This window comes from Cricetulus griseus, chromosome 2 (assembly GCF_003668045.3).
Source record: "Cricetulus griseus strain 17A/GY chromosome 2, alternate assembly CriGri-PICRH-1.0, whole genome shotgun sequence".
NCBI lineage: Eukaryota > Metazoa > Chordata > Mammalia > Rodentia > Cricetidae > Cricetulus > Cricetulus griseus.
This window is the reverse complement of record NC_048595.1, coordinates 454,968,266-454,985,718: the sequence shown is the minus strand read 5'-3', so window position 1 is coordinate 454,985,718 and position 17,453 is coordinate 454,968,266. Positions and strand designations below refer to the sequence as shown.

General features: G+C 46.2%; 1 protein-coding gene across 3 annotated transcripts in view; it reads left to right on the top strand.

Moving 5' to 3' along the window:
- Positions 1-2,302: 2,302 nt before the first annotated feature.
- The window catches only part of Ankrd12 (ankyrin repeat domain 12), an 89,859-nt gene continuing 74,708 nt past the window's right edge, over positions 2,303-17,453 (top strand). For 2 of the 3 annotated variants that reach the window (XM_027397772.2, XM_027397771.2), the window contains exon 1: positions 2,303-2,440. The gene's annotated coding sequence lies outside the window, so the exon portion shown is untranslated. Of the gene's footprint in view, positions 2,441-3,732; positions 3,758-17,453 lie in introns of those variants that run through there. The other variant, XM_035441172.1, reaches the window with a different exon arrangement.

Below are 17,453 nucleotides of genomic sequence, written 5' to 3'. Positions count from 1 at the left end.
CAGACACTACCTTACTCTACCTGTGAGGACTCTGTTATTATAACATAATCCAGTACTCTAGGGTCACCCATAGTATTGGGTTATTGTGAACTAAAAGTTCTGCAAAACTTCACATTTTTCTTTCCTATCTCTAGATGTGACCAGATTTTGTTATCATTTTCTTTTTATAAGCCTTATGTCGGTATTTCCTCTAAACGTTTTAATATCTAAGCATACAGTGGTTGCTGTGTTTCTAACTGGTAAGGCCTCTGTATTAATTAGCAATGGGGTAGGAAGGCTTTCTCTAAAAGCATTTGTTTGTGTGCATGTTCTTTGAGACAGGCTCCTATTCTGTGGCCCTGGTTGTATGTAGACCACTGCCTCCCATGTTTGGGATTACAGTAAAAGCATTACTTTATGTATGAAGAAAAGTTAGAGCAATTTGATGTTATCTTTGTCTATAATCTTTTGTTTAGTTACAGGATCTCACTTTGTAGATTGACCTGCCTTGCCCCTGCCTCCTGAGTGCTAGGACTAAAGGTGTGCACCAGCCACCACACCAGTCTTTAACTGAATATTGTTTGCTATTTTGAGACAGGGTTTCAACCATCTTTGGCTATATTCTTAACAATGAAAACACACAAGAATTAATTGATGGAGTTGGTTAGTATGACACGTTTTAAAGATGGATGAATATGGACAATATGTTTGTATGAATAAAAGTATTGCATTCAATTCAAAAAGGGGGGTAATACAGTACTTTTGAAAAGTCAAAAATAGCTTTAATTCTTGGAATAATCAGATCGCTGCAGGATTTATCAGTCTGTGGCCTTACGTGCCTCATTAGAGTGAGTAATAGGCACTCAGGAGACAGAGGCAGGCTGCATCTTTACGTTTGAGGTCAGCCAGGTCCAGCTTAGACAGCTGCTTAGTGAGACTCTGGGATGGGGGACACGACACACACACACACAAACCCAAACCCTTTATTTTATCTTACGTGCATGAGTGTTTTGTCTGTGTGCCTGGTACTCACCAGAGCTAGAAGGATACCCTGGAACTGAAGTTGCAAATGGTTTAGGGTGGTCACGTGGGTGCTGGGGACAACTAAACCCGTGTGCTTCAAAATAAGAGATCCTTTAACCGCTAAGCGATCTCTCCAGCCCTGCCTGTAAGACAGACCCACTGGTTGTAATTACGATTTAGGGGCTTAAGTTAGACCTTAGTTTTTTGCTGGAAACAGCCCTGCATATAGCAGTGTAGAGTGCTCGCTTGGCAGGCCCACGGTCCTAGGTTCAGTCCCCAGTACACATACAGAGTTGTCTACGATGTTCCTAGACTATTTTCCCTCCACCATAGAGCCCTGTTGTCACCCATGCCCTAAATGTTAAATCCGATAGCAGCCAAGTGCTCTCGTACTGTTCATACTGAGTGTGTGTGTGTGTGTGTGTGTGTGTGTCTGTGTGTGTGTGTCAGAGTTACCTAGGGAAGAAGATCCTAATTTTTAATGCAGGCTTTTGTCCTGTCAAGTGCAAAAGTCAAATGTCAGAATATTCAGCTTACTGTGACAGTCTTAAGCCTGCCGTCGGGGTACTAGCGGATACCGGAGGAGGCCACCGTTTAACAACGAGGAACCGGTTTCCTGGAGCTGCAACTTGGGTGGTTCCGGCAGCACGGTTGCGGGCTAACCCGGCTAACGCGGCAGATAGAGCCTGCAGAGGAAGTCTGCGCACAGCAGCTCGTGAGACGGTGACAGGCACCCCACGAGACGCACGGTCACCGGCGGACAAATATGTCCACACCTCACCACGGCCACGGATCGGCCGTGTGGCTAGAACCGGGCAGCCGGTGCTCATCACGGCGCTCCGGGCACTGGGTGCGCCTGGCCGGGCCGCGGCCCCGTGCGCGCGCACTGCGGCTCGGACGCCAACGCGCTCCACCACGGCCGCCGGCAAACGCGCACCGACGCCGGGCGGCCTTCCGCTCACGCTCAGCTCCGCTCCTCCCGGGAGCCAGCGGACGGGCGCGCCGGGGGCGGGGCACGGCGGTCACGCCGCCCGTCCCGTGCCCGCGGGAGTCACGTGTGCGGCGCGGTCACGTGCTCGCGCCGCAGCCAATCGCCGGGAACGCTGTCCGGGAGCAGGGAGGCTGTGGCGAGAGACCGAGCAGACCGGAGATGTTGTCAAGCCCGGCCCCGGCGGCGGCGGCGGCGTCAGGAGCTGTTGCGGCGGCGACCGAGGCGGCGGCGGCGGCCACCCGGAGGCCCTCGCTCAGGGGCTGATCCCGCGCGCGCGCCCGCCCGCCGAGCCTCGGGTCCGTGCGGGCCAGGGGGGCGTGGCGAGCCGAGGGAGGAAGGAGGGCGCGGTTTCCCGTCCGCCCGGGCCGCGCCGGCCGGGCCAGCCAGCCAGCCGGCCAGCCGGGAGGAGACCCTCAGCCCCACGCGCCGTCTCCTCCCCGGAGCCAGGTAGGGCTTGCGCCTCCGCCGCCCGCCGCCCGCCCGCCGGCCCGCCTCCCCTCCTCTCCCTCCCCTCCGCCCCGCTCCGCTCCGCCCCGGCCCGCTCGCGCCCGCCCGCCAGCCCGCCCGTGACAGGCCGTTGGTGGCCGCCCCACCCGGCACCCTGACGGGGCGCGGCGCAGGTGGGGCTGCGGCAGCCAGCGCGAGCGCCCCGGCCGAGGCTTACCGAACATGGGGGGCGCCGGCGCACCGGGACGCACGGCTTCGCGGGGGCGCGTCCCCGTCCCCGTCTCCTCAGTCCCCGTCCCTGTCCCCGTCTCCTCAGTCCCCGTCCCCGTCTCCTCAGTCCCCGTCCCCTCAGTCCCCGTCCTCGTCTCCGTCCCCGTCTCCATCCCCTCGGTCCCCGTCCCCTCCATCCCCTCAGTCCCCGTCTCCGTCCCCGTCTCCTCAGTCCCCGTTCCCTCAGTCCCCGTCCCCTCCATCCCCTCAGTCCCCGTCTCCGTCCCCGTCTCCTCAGTCCCCGTCCCCTCCGTCCCCGTCTCCGTCCCCTCTGTCGCCGTCCCCTCAGTCCCCTCTGTCCCTGTCGCCGTCCCCTCCGTCCCCGTCTCCGTCCCCTCAGTCCCCTCTGTCGCCGTCTCCGTCTCCTCTATCCCCGTCTCCGTCCCCTCTGTCCCCGTCTCCTCAGTCCCCTCTGTCGCCGTCCCCTCAGTCCCCTCTGTCCCCGTCTCCGTCCCCTCTGTCTCCGTCCCCGCCGTCCCCGCCGCGCGCTCCCGGTGCCGGGCGCGCTGGGCTGGGCTGGGCCGGGCCGGGCCGCGTGCGCCGATGCCGGTGCGGGCCGGGGCGTGAGCAGGCGCGGTGGTCCCGGGAGAGGTGCGTGAGAGCGGAAGAGCAGCGGCGGAGCCGGTGCGATCGACCTGCCCTGCCGCGCCGCTGGCGACCGGGTCTCGGTCGGTGCCCGTTCCGGTTGGAACCTTAGGTCTGATTTTCTCTGAGGAGTAATGTGGGGATGACGCATCCTCCGGGATCCAAAGCGTTGAGTAAAACGGTTTTGTACAAAGAGGTCACCGGAGCCCAGCTGACAGCTGTTCAGTGGTGGCAGGGAGGGTCGTTGGCGGTGCGGTTGGAGGGAGGTAGTTTCCGCCGGACACCCCCACCCCCACCCCGCCCCCGTGGACTGGGGTGAGGAGTGTTGCAAACCCGCGGTCGGTGACGCTCTGGGATTGTCACTAGTTTCTGTGGTTGAGACGAGCCCGCATTCCCAGTCATGTGTTTCTTCTTATTTTAACATGGCCTGAGTCCGTTATTAAAGGAAGACCAACTATTGGAGTAAGTCATCTGTTTTATTCACTAAAAGCATATGCCTGAGAAGGCCGTTAAAATGATGGGCACTGGTCTTTCTCAGTTTCACCCGTCTTTACACAAAGGCCCTCCCGGAGGGTAACTCACACAACTGGCAGTATGTACTGTGTTGGTGCCAAGTGGTGTAAAAGCACAATGCGTTAGCATCGCCGATGTAAGATTATGTTACTCTTAAAGAACATTTCGCTGTAACATTTAAAATCTTAATGACATTTGTTTACGGGTGTGGGCGCAGAGGTCACAGGAGACTTCCTAGAGTTGGTTCCTTCCACTATGTGAGTCCCAGTGCTCCAATTCAGGCTCTTGTTTTGGTGGCAAGTACCTTTACAGTCTGAGCCACCTTGACTGCCTACTGTGAACCTTTTGAGAGGGCTTTCATTTGGGCTGCAAGCGAAAATAGATAAAAATACGAAAAGCTTCTCCCAGACTTTATAGAGGGAGAAAGAAAGGCTTGTCTAAAGAATACTTGATGCTTGACAGACGTACTCATCAAATTCCCAAGGCTGTACAAAACAGCTCGACTCAGGACAGGCTTTAACTGTGACTAGGTGTTCTGTTTTGGAGAAAGGAAACCAAAGGGTTAAGTGTATTTGTAGAAGGGTTATCAGAATTGAAAGTTGAAAGCCCTTCTCAGTTTCCTACAGTATCTGTACTTTAAAGTCATTAACACAGTTGATGGACTAAGCAGAGCTGAAAGCAGTGGGAATCTGGGTGTGTTTGAGGAGGAGTTAAGAGAGCTATAGTGAAAGAGCTCAGTGGCTGAAAATGGTTTGTAGTCTTGGTATTGGTTTTTTTGTTTCTTCTAAGACAGAGTTTCTCTGTGTAGCTTTGGCTGGCCCAGAACTCTGTAGACCAAACTGGCCTTGAATTTACAAGAGATCAGCCTGCCTCTGCCTTCCAAGCGCTGGGGTTAAAGGTCGCTGCCGCCCGGCCGCCGCTGTCGACCCTTTGCTACTGGTTCTCTAATATCCAGGAAAGAATAATGGCTGAACTTTATATGGAAAAGAGGAGTAAACTGAGAGAGATGATTTTATCAAAATTACAATGTTGCTGGGCGATGGCTTGGGTAGTAGAGGGCCTGCCTACCATGTTGGAAGCATGGGTTCTGACCCCAGCATCAAATGAACCAGGCTTGACAGTCCACAGCTACAGTGTCTGCACACCCAGCATTCAGGAGGTGCAAGTAGGAGCATCAGCTCAAAGTTGGGTTAGCAATGTGACTATCATTAAAGGGAAAAACATGAGGACCAATTCTCCCACTGGGGAAGCAGAGGCCAGGAGAGTCCCTGGGGCTGCCTGGCCACCCAGCCAGCCAGATTGACAGGCTTCAGGTTCCATGAGAGGCCCTGCCTCAAAAAGATACAGTGGAGGGCAATCGATGGTGTTGGCCAGTAGCCTCCAAACATGCATTACACATGCACACATCTGCCACTGCTACACACACACACACACACACACACACACCCCTACACACACCTACACACGTGCACCCCTGTGCATATGCACACAAAAACACATCTACCAAAGAAGTTTAGCCTACGTGGTGAGTTCTAGGGCAGCCTGAGAGCCATCGTGACGCCTTACTTTCCCCATAGAGGTTAAAGTGACTGACAGTTTCTGAAGTGGGGTGGAGAGACAGTAGTCAGTTGGGATATTTGAAAAGGAATATATTTTTTTTAAAGTATGAGGTTTTTCTTTAACTGATTAGTAGTTAAATTTTTCTTTCTGTTTCTGATTTTCAAGACAGGCTTTCTCTGTGTAGCCCTGGCTGCTTTGTAGACCTGGCTGGCTGTGAACACAGAAATCACCTACCTCTGGCCTCCCAAGTGCTGGGATTAAAGGTGTGCACCACCACATCCCACGGTTACTTTTTCTTAAAATTTTTTTTTTTTTTTTTTTTGAGACAGGGTCTTTCTCAGGCTGGTTTCCAATTGACAGCATAATTCAGAATGTCCTTGAAGGATCCTCTTATGTACTATACCTTTTAATTAATTAATTAATTGATTTTTGCAAGCACTCAACTGAGTTACATATCAGCCCCCTTTCCACCACCTTCCTTTTTTTTTTTTTTTTTTAAATTTATTTTTGGTTTTTCGAGACAGGGTTTCTCTGTGGCTTTGGAGGCTGTCCTGGAACTCGCTCTTGTAGACCAGGCTGGTCTCAAACTCACAGATATCCGCCTGCTTCTGCCTCCTGAGTGCTGGGATTAAAGGCGTGTGCCTCCCTTTTTAAATGTTACTCTTTAGATATTTAATTTGTTTTTATTTCATGTGCATTGGTGTTTTGCCTGCATGTATGTCAGTGTGGAGGGTGTCAGAAGCCCTGGAACTGGAGTTACAGATAGGTGTGAGCTGCCATGTGGGTGCTGGGAACTGAACAAGGGTCCTCTGGAAGAGCAGCCAGTGCTCTTAGTCACTAAGCCACCTCTCCAGCCCCTTAAAGGCTTGTTTTCAATTATGTGTCTGTGCAGGCATGTACAGGAGTGCCAGGTGTCTCCAGAAGGCAGAGGTGCTGGGGTCTCTGGTGGCTGTGAGCCAGCAGATGTGAGTGCTTGGAACCAGACACAACCCCCAAGGCCCCCCCCCCAGTACTTCAGATTATAGGCTTCCCTGCAGTTTTCAGGAAGTGCATTAACTTCAATCTGAAAAGAGAATGGTTAGTAAGGTTAGTCACTTCTGTCTGTCATAGGAAGTCTAAGCTACACCAGCAAATACGATGCTTAAGGACATTGGAGTAGCATCAGTTAGGTAGAACTTCCCTTATACTTGCAGTAGGTTGCTTCAGAACTGTCTTTCTGATTGGGAATATATTGCTAATGTATCCTGTGTTATGTGCAGGTGCATTTGGAGAGTTCGTGTTAGAACTATAAGTGAATTCATGTTTTCTCATCCACACCCTTCATTGTTCAAATGAAGAAGTAAAAGCTTAGTAAGAAGGTACATGAGTTACAGTTGTCTGCCTTAGTGATTTGTCAGGTTTCTTGCTGTGAGATGCTAATTTGTCCTTTATTTAGGAATAGCTTTATGAAGTAGAAGAAAAAAGACCTTGAATTGTAACTGAGAAGGCCTAGATTTAAGTTCTTTGTCACTTTTATTTTCCCTGACAAATCATGAACAGTCAGAACCTTGCATTTTTTGTCTACCTGTAGGGTCTGTAGGTTGCCTGCTTGGAGTGTGTGAGGCCCTGTTCAGTCAGCACCGTCACTATCGCTAACAATAATAACAATGATAATAATAACAATAGCTATGATAGTAACAGCAATGATAATTTTCTGCACGGTTTGCTGGTCAGAACAAATGAAAGTACAGCAGGAAGCACACTGAACACTGAGAACTTTTATACAGACAGAATGTGGTCATGCTATGTTAAAGACAATGTAGTTCTCAAGTGTAATAAGATGCTTCAGTCCCTAGGTTTTTTGCTTAACCCCAGCTTTATTATTTTCTGCACCTGCTATTTTGAGGATTATAATTCCTTGTAGATACGTTTTTCCCAATCCCTACTTAGTTCTAATCTTGGTAAAGCGGCTTATGAACACTCTAAATATTGCTTTACCCCCCCCCCCCGCCCGCCCCATTTCTCCAGGAGAATATAAAGTTGCTTCGTACAGCATTTGAAAACATTCTTGTTATACACTCATGCATGCATAATTTGTTTCCTTAGCAGACAATGGCTCTTTAAAAGCAATAGTGAAAGTATCATAGTAGTGATGTTAATTTGTCTCTTGATGGTTTCCAGATATGGCAGTGGCAGGAAGTAAATTTCCTTTATAAACTGGTTTTTGAATAGTTCATGTTTTTTGGTCATGCAGTGATTGTAAAGTGATTAAAAATGCTGTGGTGGCTCATGCCTGTAATCCCAATGCTTAGGAGGCTGAGGTGGCCAGCTAGCCACAGCATGATTAGAGGTCAGTCTTTGTTATAGTGAGACCCTGCATAAATATACAGAATATGCCCTAACTTCTCTCTCTCTCTCTCTCTCTCTCTCTCTCTCTCTCTCTCTCTCTCTCTCTCTCTCTCTCTCTCGCGCGCACACACACACACACACACACACACACACACACACACACACACACACACACACACACACACACACACACACACACGGTAGTCTTATGTCTTATGTAGCCCTGGCTGACCTGGATTTCACAATGTAGACCAGGATGGCCTTGAACTCACAGATCCATTGTCTCTGCCTCTCTTATGTTGTATTTGTTTTTTATTTAAAGTGCACATCTTTTCTAGTGTTCATTTGATAGTGAAAATCAATAAATTGGTGTTACAATGTTGTCTACATTATCAGAGTATTTCTAACCTTGAACATAAAAAGTATTGATTATTAGCCAGGAGATGGTGGCACACCCCTCTAATCCCATCAGGAGGCAGAGAAAGGGAGATTTCTGAGTTGGAGGCCAGCCTGGTCTACATAGTGAGTTTCAGGATAATCTAATTTATTGAGTGCTTTGTGGGAGTCTTTGTTCAGTGTTTAAGTGTACCATTTCAGATGATTTTCATAAGCCTATTACAAAAACATTGTTCTAAGGCTGGGCGGTGGTGGCACGCCTTTAATCCCAGTACTCCGGAGGCAGAGGCAGGTGGATCTCTGTGAGTTTGAGACCAGCCTGGTCTACAAGAGCTAGTTCCAGGACAGCCTCCAAGGCCACAGAGAAACCCTGTCTTGAACCCCCCCCCAAACAAAAACAAAAAAATACTGTTCTAACATAGCAAAGTGAGTTGATGCTATGCATAGTTATGAGATGTTAAGTGCTCACAAGCTAAGTAGTAACAGCTTCCTTGTGTGTCTTAGCAGTTTCTGTCTGGTCTCTAGTTAAGAGTGGTTAGCTGTTTTTGAAGAGCTTTAATTTAAGGTAATATTTATTAAGTTTTAGACTTCATGAAAAATGCCTGCGGCCAGTTGTTCTACCATCTGGGTGGCCGGAAAGGAAAATGAAAATAAGTGTTTTATAAAAATACTGGAAAAAGTGCTGGGTGTTGGTGGTGCAGATGTACACAATGTTATACATGTGGGCCCTCACAAATCAATGTCTAAGTGACCAAAGGAAAGAAAGAGCATACTGAACTCAGGACTTTTGGTCTAGAGCCAGTGAAGGGAAATTGAGTTTGTCCAGGTTAGAAAGTAGCATCCAAGAATAGGCTTTCTTATTTTTTACTAGTGTGGACTTCCAGAAGCCTGCCAATTTAAAACTTAACTTCAGTCCCTAGAAAGTTTAATTGAAACACAGAACTTAAGTACACAAGGTAAATTATGAAGTAAATTATAGTGTAGAAGTTATTTGTTTTTAAAAATTAATAGAATATAAAAGTTGTTTTGTCTGAAGCTGCTGGAGAGATTGTCAGGGGTTAAGAGCACTTCCAATTTTACCAGAGGACCTGAGTTCAGTTCCCATGGTCCACATCAGGTGAGTTAAAACCACCTGTAACTTCAGCTCCGGGGTGTGTGCGCACATGCATACACACACACACACACACACACACACACACACACACACACACACACACACACACACACACACACCTTACAGTGTTTTCAGTAGCCATGCCCCCTAATAGCTTTCTATTGTACTGAAGTTGCCTTTCTGGTTATCAGTATGTATTTGGACTACAGTTGAAATACTTATCACAAATACTTGCAGTAAATACTTTTCCTAACTACTTTTTTGAAACTTCCAAGTGCATGTCATAATTTTTCAGATTATTTGTCCTATGTGGGAATTTGTCCGAATTCTGCCTCCAATATTTATTGTATTTTATTTCATTTTATTTATTGGTCTTTTGAGATGGGATCCTGCCATGTATTCCATCCAGGCTGGCAGACGGGTTTTGAACTGGCCTGATCCGGGATAACAGAATTGTACTACCGTGACTAGCTGCTACCTTCTAGTAGAGAGAGAACAGAAACCATATGTGAGTCTCTTCTCTGCCTATTGACTCAAGATAAAAGAATGCCTTAAAAGTTGAAGTGTTTTGCCGGGAGGCAGACACAGGCAACAGTTTGAGGTCAGCCTAGTTTACTAGTGAGCTCCAGGCTAGCCTAGACTACATATTAGGACAAAGTTTCCTTCCCCACCCCATCCCCCCAAAAAAAGTTACAGTGGTTTGAGTTTACAAGTTGCATCTTACATCTAAGTTCTTTGATTTTCACAATCATGTGGGGCAAAAAAGATTTGTCAGCTAACTTCATGGAACCATGGATTGAATATAGGTTAAAATTACTGGGAGTCAGTTTAGATTGCTTTGAAATTCACTTATGAATAAGAAGTATGAATAAACTTAAAAGAACAGAAAAGAAAGACAAGTATTTTAAATAGCTGAGGTGACCATCAGTAGGGGTTATTTAACCTTAAAAAGTTACCTCCATCTTCCAGGATTCATAAAATACATCACAGATGAAAGAATATGCGTTGAATAGGACAGAAATAGCTTTTTACTAAGTTTTGTTTGTCTTCATGTTATGAAAGGTAAACAAAAGGTTGCTTGGTAGCATCTCCGCTTACTCATTTTATCCTTTGTTGTGCTCCTCGTTCTCCTGGCGTGTATCCTCTTGCTATTCAAAATCAACACATACTTATACAGGGATTTACACAGACTTGCATTTGTGTTAGAATTGTATTACTACTTTCATTCTGCTTTTTAAAAATGCTTGTTTTTTTGTTTTTTATTTGCATGTGGTACCTGTGTGGTGGTCAGAGAACAGCTCATGGGAGTCAGCCCCTTAGATTCCAGGGGTCTAACTCAGGCCCTCAGGCCTGGCAGCAAGTGCCCATACCCACTGTCCCCTCACTGTACTTTCTAAGGCTTTAGTCTATGTTGTTGCAGAAGGGTATTTGACTCTAGCTATATGAATTTGGATATTAGCTAATATATGGGGAAATAATACTTATATTTGTGAGTTAGCCCTTCATTTCCTTTAGCTATTTTTTCTCTTTGTTCCTTCTAATTCAGATTTTTAGAAGTTATAAGAACGGAATTAAGGAAATAATACACTTAACATGTATATTAAGAGTTTTTATATTACCCAGTTAACTTGTGCTACTGTTTCAGTAAAAACTATACTAGGAAGTAGGTTAGCTGTTTTGTTTGTTTTTATTGAGTTATACATTTTTCCCCACTCCTGTTCCCTCCTCCTCTCTCCCCTTCTACCCCCTCCTATACCCCATGCTCCCAATTTACTCAGGAGCTCTTGTCTTTTTCCCCTTCCTAGGCGGATCCATGTCTGTCTGTCTCAGGGTCCTCTTTGTTACCTAGGTTCTCTGGGGTTGTGGGCTATAGGTAACCTGGTTGTCCTTTGCTTTATGTCTAATTTCCACTTGTGAGTGAGTACATACCATGTTTGTCTTTCTGGGTCTGGGCTTTCTCACTCAGGATGGCATTTTCTAGATCTGTTCATTTGCCTGCAAATTTCAAGATACTATTTTTTACCCATGAGTAGTACTCCATTGTGTAAATGTACCATATTTTCCTTATCCATTCTTTGGTTGAGGGGCATCTAGGTTGCTTCCAGGTTCTGGCTATTACAAATGCTGCTATGAACATAGTTGAACAGATGTCCTTGTGGTATGAATGTGCATCCTTTGGGTATATGCCCAAGAGTGGTATTGCTGGATCTTAAGGTAGACTGATTACCAATTTTCTGAGAAACTGCCATACTGATTTCCAAAGTGGCCACACAAGTTTGCACTCACACCAGCAATGGAGGAGTGTTCCCCTTTCTCTACATCCTCTCCAGCATAAACTCTGGTGCGTTTGATTTTAGCCATTCTGACAGGTGTAAGATGGTATCTCAGAGTTGTTTTGATTTGCATTTCCCTGATGACTAAGGATGTTGAGCATTTCCTTAAGTGTCTTTCTGCCATTGGAGATTCCTCTGTTGAGACTTCTGTTTAGATCTGCACCCCATTTTTTATTGCATTATTTAGTCTTTTGATTAGAGTTTTTTGAGTTCTTCGTATATTTTGGAGATCAGCCCTCTGTCGGATGTGGGGTTGGTGAAGTTCTTTCCCCATTCTGTAGGCTGCTGTTTTGTCTTATTGACTGTGTTCTTTGCCTTACAGAAGTTTGAGGAGATCCCATTTATTAATTGTAGATCTCAGTGTCTGTGCTACAGGTGTAATGTTCAGGAAGCAGTCTCCTGTACCAATGCCTTCAAGGCTGCTTCTCACTTTCTCTTCTATGAGGTTCAGTGTGGTTGGTCTTTGATCCCTTTGGACTTGAGTTTTGTGCGTGGCGATAGATACAGATCTATTTGCATTGTTGTACATGTAGACATTCAGTAATGCCAGCAACATTTGTTGAAGATGTGTTATGTCTTCCTATAGCGAGAGATCCAACTACCACACTACATTTTCCATTTTTTAATTTTAGCTTCTTTGTAGGTTAGCTGTTCTTTAACCCTTTTTGTGCCGTCTTCACCTGGTCAGCATTATTAGATTTCCACATCTTTTATCTTATAAGTCTTTTCCTTTAGAATCATGACTTTTACAGCCCAATTAAAAGTCCCAGAAGAGGGCCGGGTAGTGGTGGCCCATGCCTTTAATCCCAGCACTTGGGAGCCAGAGACAGGCAGACCTTTGTGAGTTTGAGACCAGCCTGGTCTACAGAGTGAGTTCCAGGACAGTCTCCAAAGCCACAGAGAAACCCTGTCTTGAAAAAAACCCCAAAATAAAAAAGCCTCAGAAGAAACTTCAAACTTTAAACTACACGTTTAGTTATCAGGGTGATGTCTCTGGTTGGTTGTTGTTGTGTAGCTTAGGCTAGAATGTTCTTACAATGTAGCCCAGGCTGGTCTGAACTTGCGACAATATTCCTTTGCCCTATTGTTTTTATATATATTCATGTCAAAGGAAAGTAGAATCCTTTGAGTATTTGAAGGGACACAGTTTTACACTTTAATGATGGTCGTTATGAAGCACTAGTTGACTGATGGAGCATAATTACAAGTGTTCTATAGCTGCTAACTCACAGCTTATATGCAAGATAAATAGAGTGGCTATTTTATATTATTGTTATCATCATTGCTGTTATTAATGAAGACAGGGTCTCACTGTGTAGTCATCGTTGGCTTGGAACTTGCAATGTCTACCTGCCTTTGTTTCCTGAGTGCTAGGATTATGGGCATGTGCCACCACACCTCTCTTAGTTTTCATGTTATTTTATGTGCATTAGTGTTGTGCCTGCATGTGTATCTGTGCACCATGTGTACACCTAGTACCTATAGAGGTCAGAAGAGGGCCTCGAGTGCTCTTAACTGCTGAGTCATCTCTCTAGCATTTTTTTTTTTTTTTTGAGGCATAGTCTCTAGTCCAGGCTGGCTTTAAGCCATTTGAATATAGCTAGGGATGATCTTGAACTTAAAAATCTTCTTGCCGGGCTGAAGAGATGGCTCAGAGGTTAAGAGCACTGGCTGCTCTTCCAGAGGTCCTGAGTTCAATTCCCAGCAATCACATGGTGGCTCATAACCATCTGTAATGAGATCTGGTCTGCAGGGGTACATGCAGACAGAATACTGTATACATAATAAATAAATAAATATTAAAAAAATCTAATTGCCTATACTCAAAGTACTGGTTGATTTTTGTAAAACTTCATATCTAGCAGATAGAAAAAAGTTATTAAAAGTATCTAAAACTGTTAAGAGTCTAGAGATATTTTGAAGTTGTACTGTAGAATTTTTGGTGAATCTGATAGGGGCTGTGGGGTTTGGTCTCACTAAAGGACTAACTTACTTTGAAATATTGTTGTTTACTTGTTTAAATTTTTAGACAAGGTTTCTCTCTGTAGCCTTGGCTGACCTGAAACTCACTGTGTAGAAAAGGCAGGTCGAGTGTGTGCTTGTGTGCGTGTACATGTATGTATTGGTTTTCCCTGACAGGGTCTGTACCTCTGGCTGTCCTGAAACTCTTTGTAGACCAGGCTGGCCATGAACCCAGAGATCCTCCTGCATCTGCTTCCTGAGTGCTGGGATCACAGACGTGTGTGTGCCACCATGCCTGGCTCAGTGCTGCTCTTTTATATTGAAAGTTGACCCTCCTCTTTCTGCTGGGTTATAAACTGTGTCACTGTGCCCAGTTTCAGATCACCCACCACCACCACACACGCATTGTCTAGCCATGTAACTCCGGTTGTCCTGGAAATAATAAATTTTGTGTCGTTATCTATTAAGAAATGGTTCATTTTAAAAATAAAGCCAAGCTGGATATAGTGGCATGCATATCCCTGGAATCCCAGCATTTAGCAGGGTGCTCTAGGAGAATTACTTGTGCAAGGTCAGCTCTGGCTCTTCTGGAACTCACTATGTAGACCAGGCTGGTCTTGAGCTCAGAGATCCACCTGCCTCTGCCTCGGTATTAAAGGTGTGTACCACCACCACACTCAATGGATTTTAAATCTTAGTTGTTCCCGCCACAAGAGTTAACAGAAGTAGCACTACTACTTTAAATCAGTTTACAGTGTGTGTTGTTTTTGTCTTGGGATGAATAGGCATCTTGAAATCTTCTATGCAGTCTGTGAGGTGTGAGAGAGAGTCAGAAACAGTGAGGGGCAGCTTAGACGTGAAGCAAGACTTTGTAAGCCTCTGATGATAGTGTAACTTCATAAAGGGCATGGGCAAAGGAAAAGATACATTCCTGACCACAGGCTTGTACTGGAGCAACAAGTATTATCATAAACTTCAGATTTTCTTGATTTATTTAATATTTTAAGTTATTCTTTGGCAATTTCATAAATGCTTACAGTGTCTCTTGATCATATCTACCATGCCTCAGTATTTATTTATAGTGTTGGAGATTGAATGGAGGACCTCCTGCATATCAGGCAAGTGCCCTGTTTCTGAGCCACACCCTCACTTCTGCTTTGTTGTTGATGTTGGTGGTGGTGTGTGTGTATCTGTGTGTGTGTGTGTCTGTGTGTATGTGTGTGGTGGGTGTATCTGTGTGTGTCTGTGTGTGTGTGTGTGTGTGTGTGTGTCTGTGTGTTGTGTATCTCTGTGTGTGTATCTGTGTGTACAGGCCAAAAGAGGATAGAGGTAGCCCGGCAGTGGTGGCACACACCTTTAATCCCAGCACTGAGGAGGCAGAGGCAAGCGATCTCTGAATTCAAGGCCAGCCTGGTCTACAGCCTGGTCTACAGAGCAAGATTCAGGACAGACAAGGCTGCACAGAGAAACCCTCTCCAAAAAAAAAAAAAAAAAAAAAAAAAAAAAAAAAAAAAAAAAGACTGAGGTGCACTTGGGTCCCTCCCTAGAATTTTTCCCAGCACCCTGAGACATGCTTTGCTGCCTTGTGGGTCAGTGTTGGAGGCCTCAGAACCACCAAATACCGATGCAACAATTCTCACAGGGCAGCTTGTCTAGATGGGTGACTTTCTGAGCTTGTTGGACTAGGCCGGGAGTGGTCATCTCCATATTTGTTTTCCTGTGTCTAGTAACCAGACAGTCCTCCTGGTTTTTAGTAGCTCTTTTCGTCAGTTGTGCTTTTCCTTTCTTCGGACTCATTTCTGTGAATGAGCTCTGGAAGCACTGAGTGTGAACACACCTTCTGGGGTGGGGATACTGGAGGGGACTACGGGGCTGTGTCTTCACAGAAGGCAGCCCATTTGGCTGTTGTCTGGTCTGCCAGTTGGTTTCCCCAACTCGCTGACCTTGACTCTCCGTGTGAGTCTGGCATTGCACAGGCTGTCACAGCGGGGGGCTGAGACAGCTTCTAGGAGCTGGGGATTTGGTCTGTTTTTAATTTCTTTGCCCCCTGAGGTAAGTAGTTCCCTTTGTTGATGTATTGCTGCTTTGAGTCTCTTGATGTGAGGAGCTGTTCCCCATTGTAGGCTACAGTAAAAGGTTCTATGTCTGAACTGGAGCCCGTCTTGTCCTTTAAGTCTGGCGGTGAGGAGAAAAGCATCTTATAATTTCTCTGCAGTAATGGAGGGGATGAAGGGAGGGCCTGGCCTTTCCCTCCGTGCTGAGTCAGATACCATTGGGATCAGGTGGTCTTGATTCTTTGGCACTCACTGAGTGGTGGTGCTGGCAGTTGGAGCCAGTAGGAGGCAGCATCATGGACCTCCCCTCTCTGGGGAAACTGGTGGGGCATTTCCTTGGTGTCTTCAGGCTTAACAATCTTCGTGGGACTGTGCAGGTCTCACATCAGGACTGTACCGACCCCATGAACGGAAGAGTTCCCTAACCAGGATTTGAGGGATTTTATATCCCTCAAATGGGTGGAGAAGACCAACTTCTCCCTCAAGCAGGTGCTTGCCTGCCTGGCAGCCTTCGGGGACTTGAGAGATCTTACCTTAGGGCCACATGTATAACCAATCCCATACTTAGTCACCCCTACTGCAGGAAGTGAGTGCCCATATTCAGATGAAAAGACCTCAGAGGAGCCATAGGCTGGGCCCTGTCAGATCTCATATCCCTGGGCCATGGGGCCATTGCAAGTATTCACACATTCATGCGCCAGTCATTGGTTTGAGATTACTGATCCTTCTGTCTCTCTGGAGACCAGTACCAATGCCTCAGTATCCCCTGGGGGCTCTTCCTTTATTCTGTTGTGACCAGGTGTAATACACAGAATTATTTCACTTTTCTTGTGTTTCTTTAGACATTCTTGGTGTCCTAAGTCATCATCTTTTTTAGAGAAAGTTCTGAGGGCTGTAAAGAGAAATGTGTATTATTCAGGGTTTGGGTGAATTGATTATTTAATGATACATGGACGAGGTCAGAAGACACTGACTGTGGGAATCATTCCCTACCTCCAAACTTAGGCCATCAGGCCAAGGATGAAATGTTGTGGAGATGTCTGTGAAATCCATTTGGTTTATGATGTAATTTAATCCAAACGTTCTTTTTGTTCATTTTTGCTGGAATGACCTGTTAATTGCTTCAAGTCATGTGTTGAAGTCACCTATTATTACTGTACTGGGTTAGTCTTATAGTATTTATTTTATGAATTGGGAGCACTTGTGTTTGGTTGCATGTGTGCTTAGAATTGAAATGTCCTTGTCAATGCAGAAAGCACATCTCTCACCTAAAGAGAATAAGAGATAGTTTTATTCTGGAGCCTTTTTGACTGACCATGATCCAGGAATACAGATTTAGGTTACCCCAAATTCCATGGTCTAACATGGAAGTGGTTTCATGACGTGTTATAGTTTCAAAGGCTACAGAAAGTTATGAATCCAGGCAAGTTGGAAATATATCAATAGGCACATCAGAGAGATGGTTACAGCAAGGTGGAGGACACTCTGCTATGAGCCTTGGGTGTTATGTGATGACAGTCTTAGCTTTCCGGTTTGTGGAAGGTGCGGTCTGTCAGGTTCATGACTTTGCAAAGGTTTGTATCTGTCACACAACCGGATGTTAGTTCTGACAGGGAGGTGGGTAAGAAATGGCTATTCAGGGGGCCAAAGCTAGGCCAAAGTAAGGTAATTAGCCTGTCCACATCAGTGTATTCTGTCAGGCAGGCAGACAGGCAGGCAGGCAGTCTTTGCAGACACAGCTGCCTTCCAGGAGTTTTCGCTCACACCTTGGTGGGTTGTTGCATCACTAGTATAAAGTGACATTCTTTATCCTTGTTATCAGCTCTGGTTTGAAGTCTGTTTCATCAGACACTGGAGTGATGGCACCACCTTGTTTCGTAGCTCCTCTTCTAATGAGT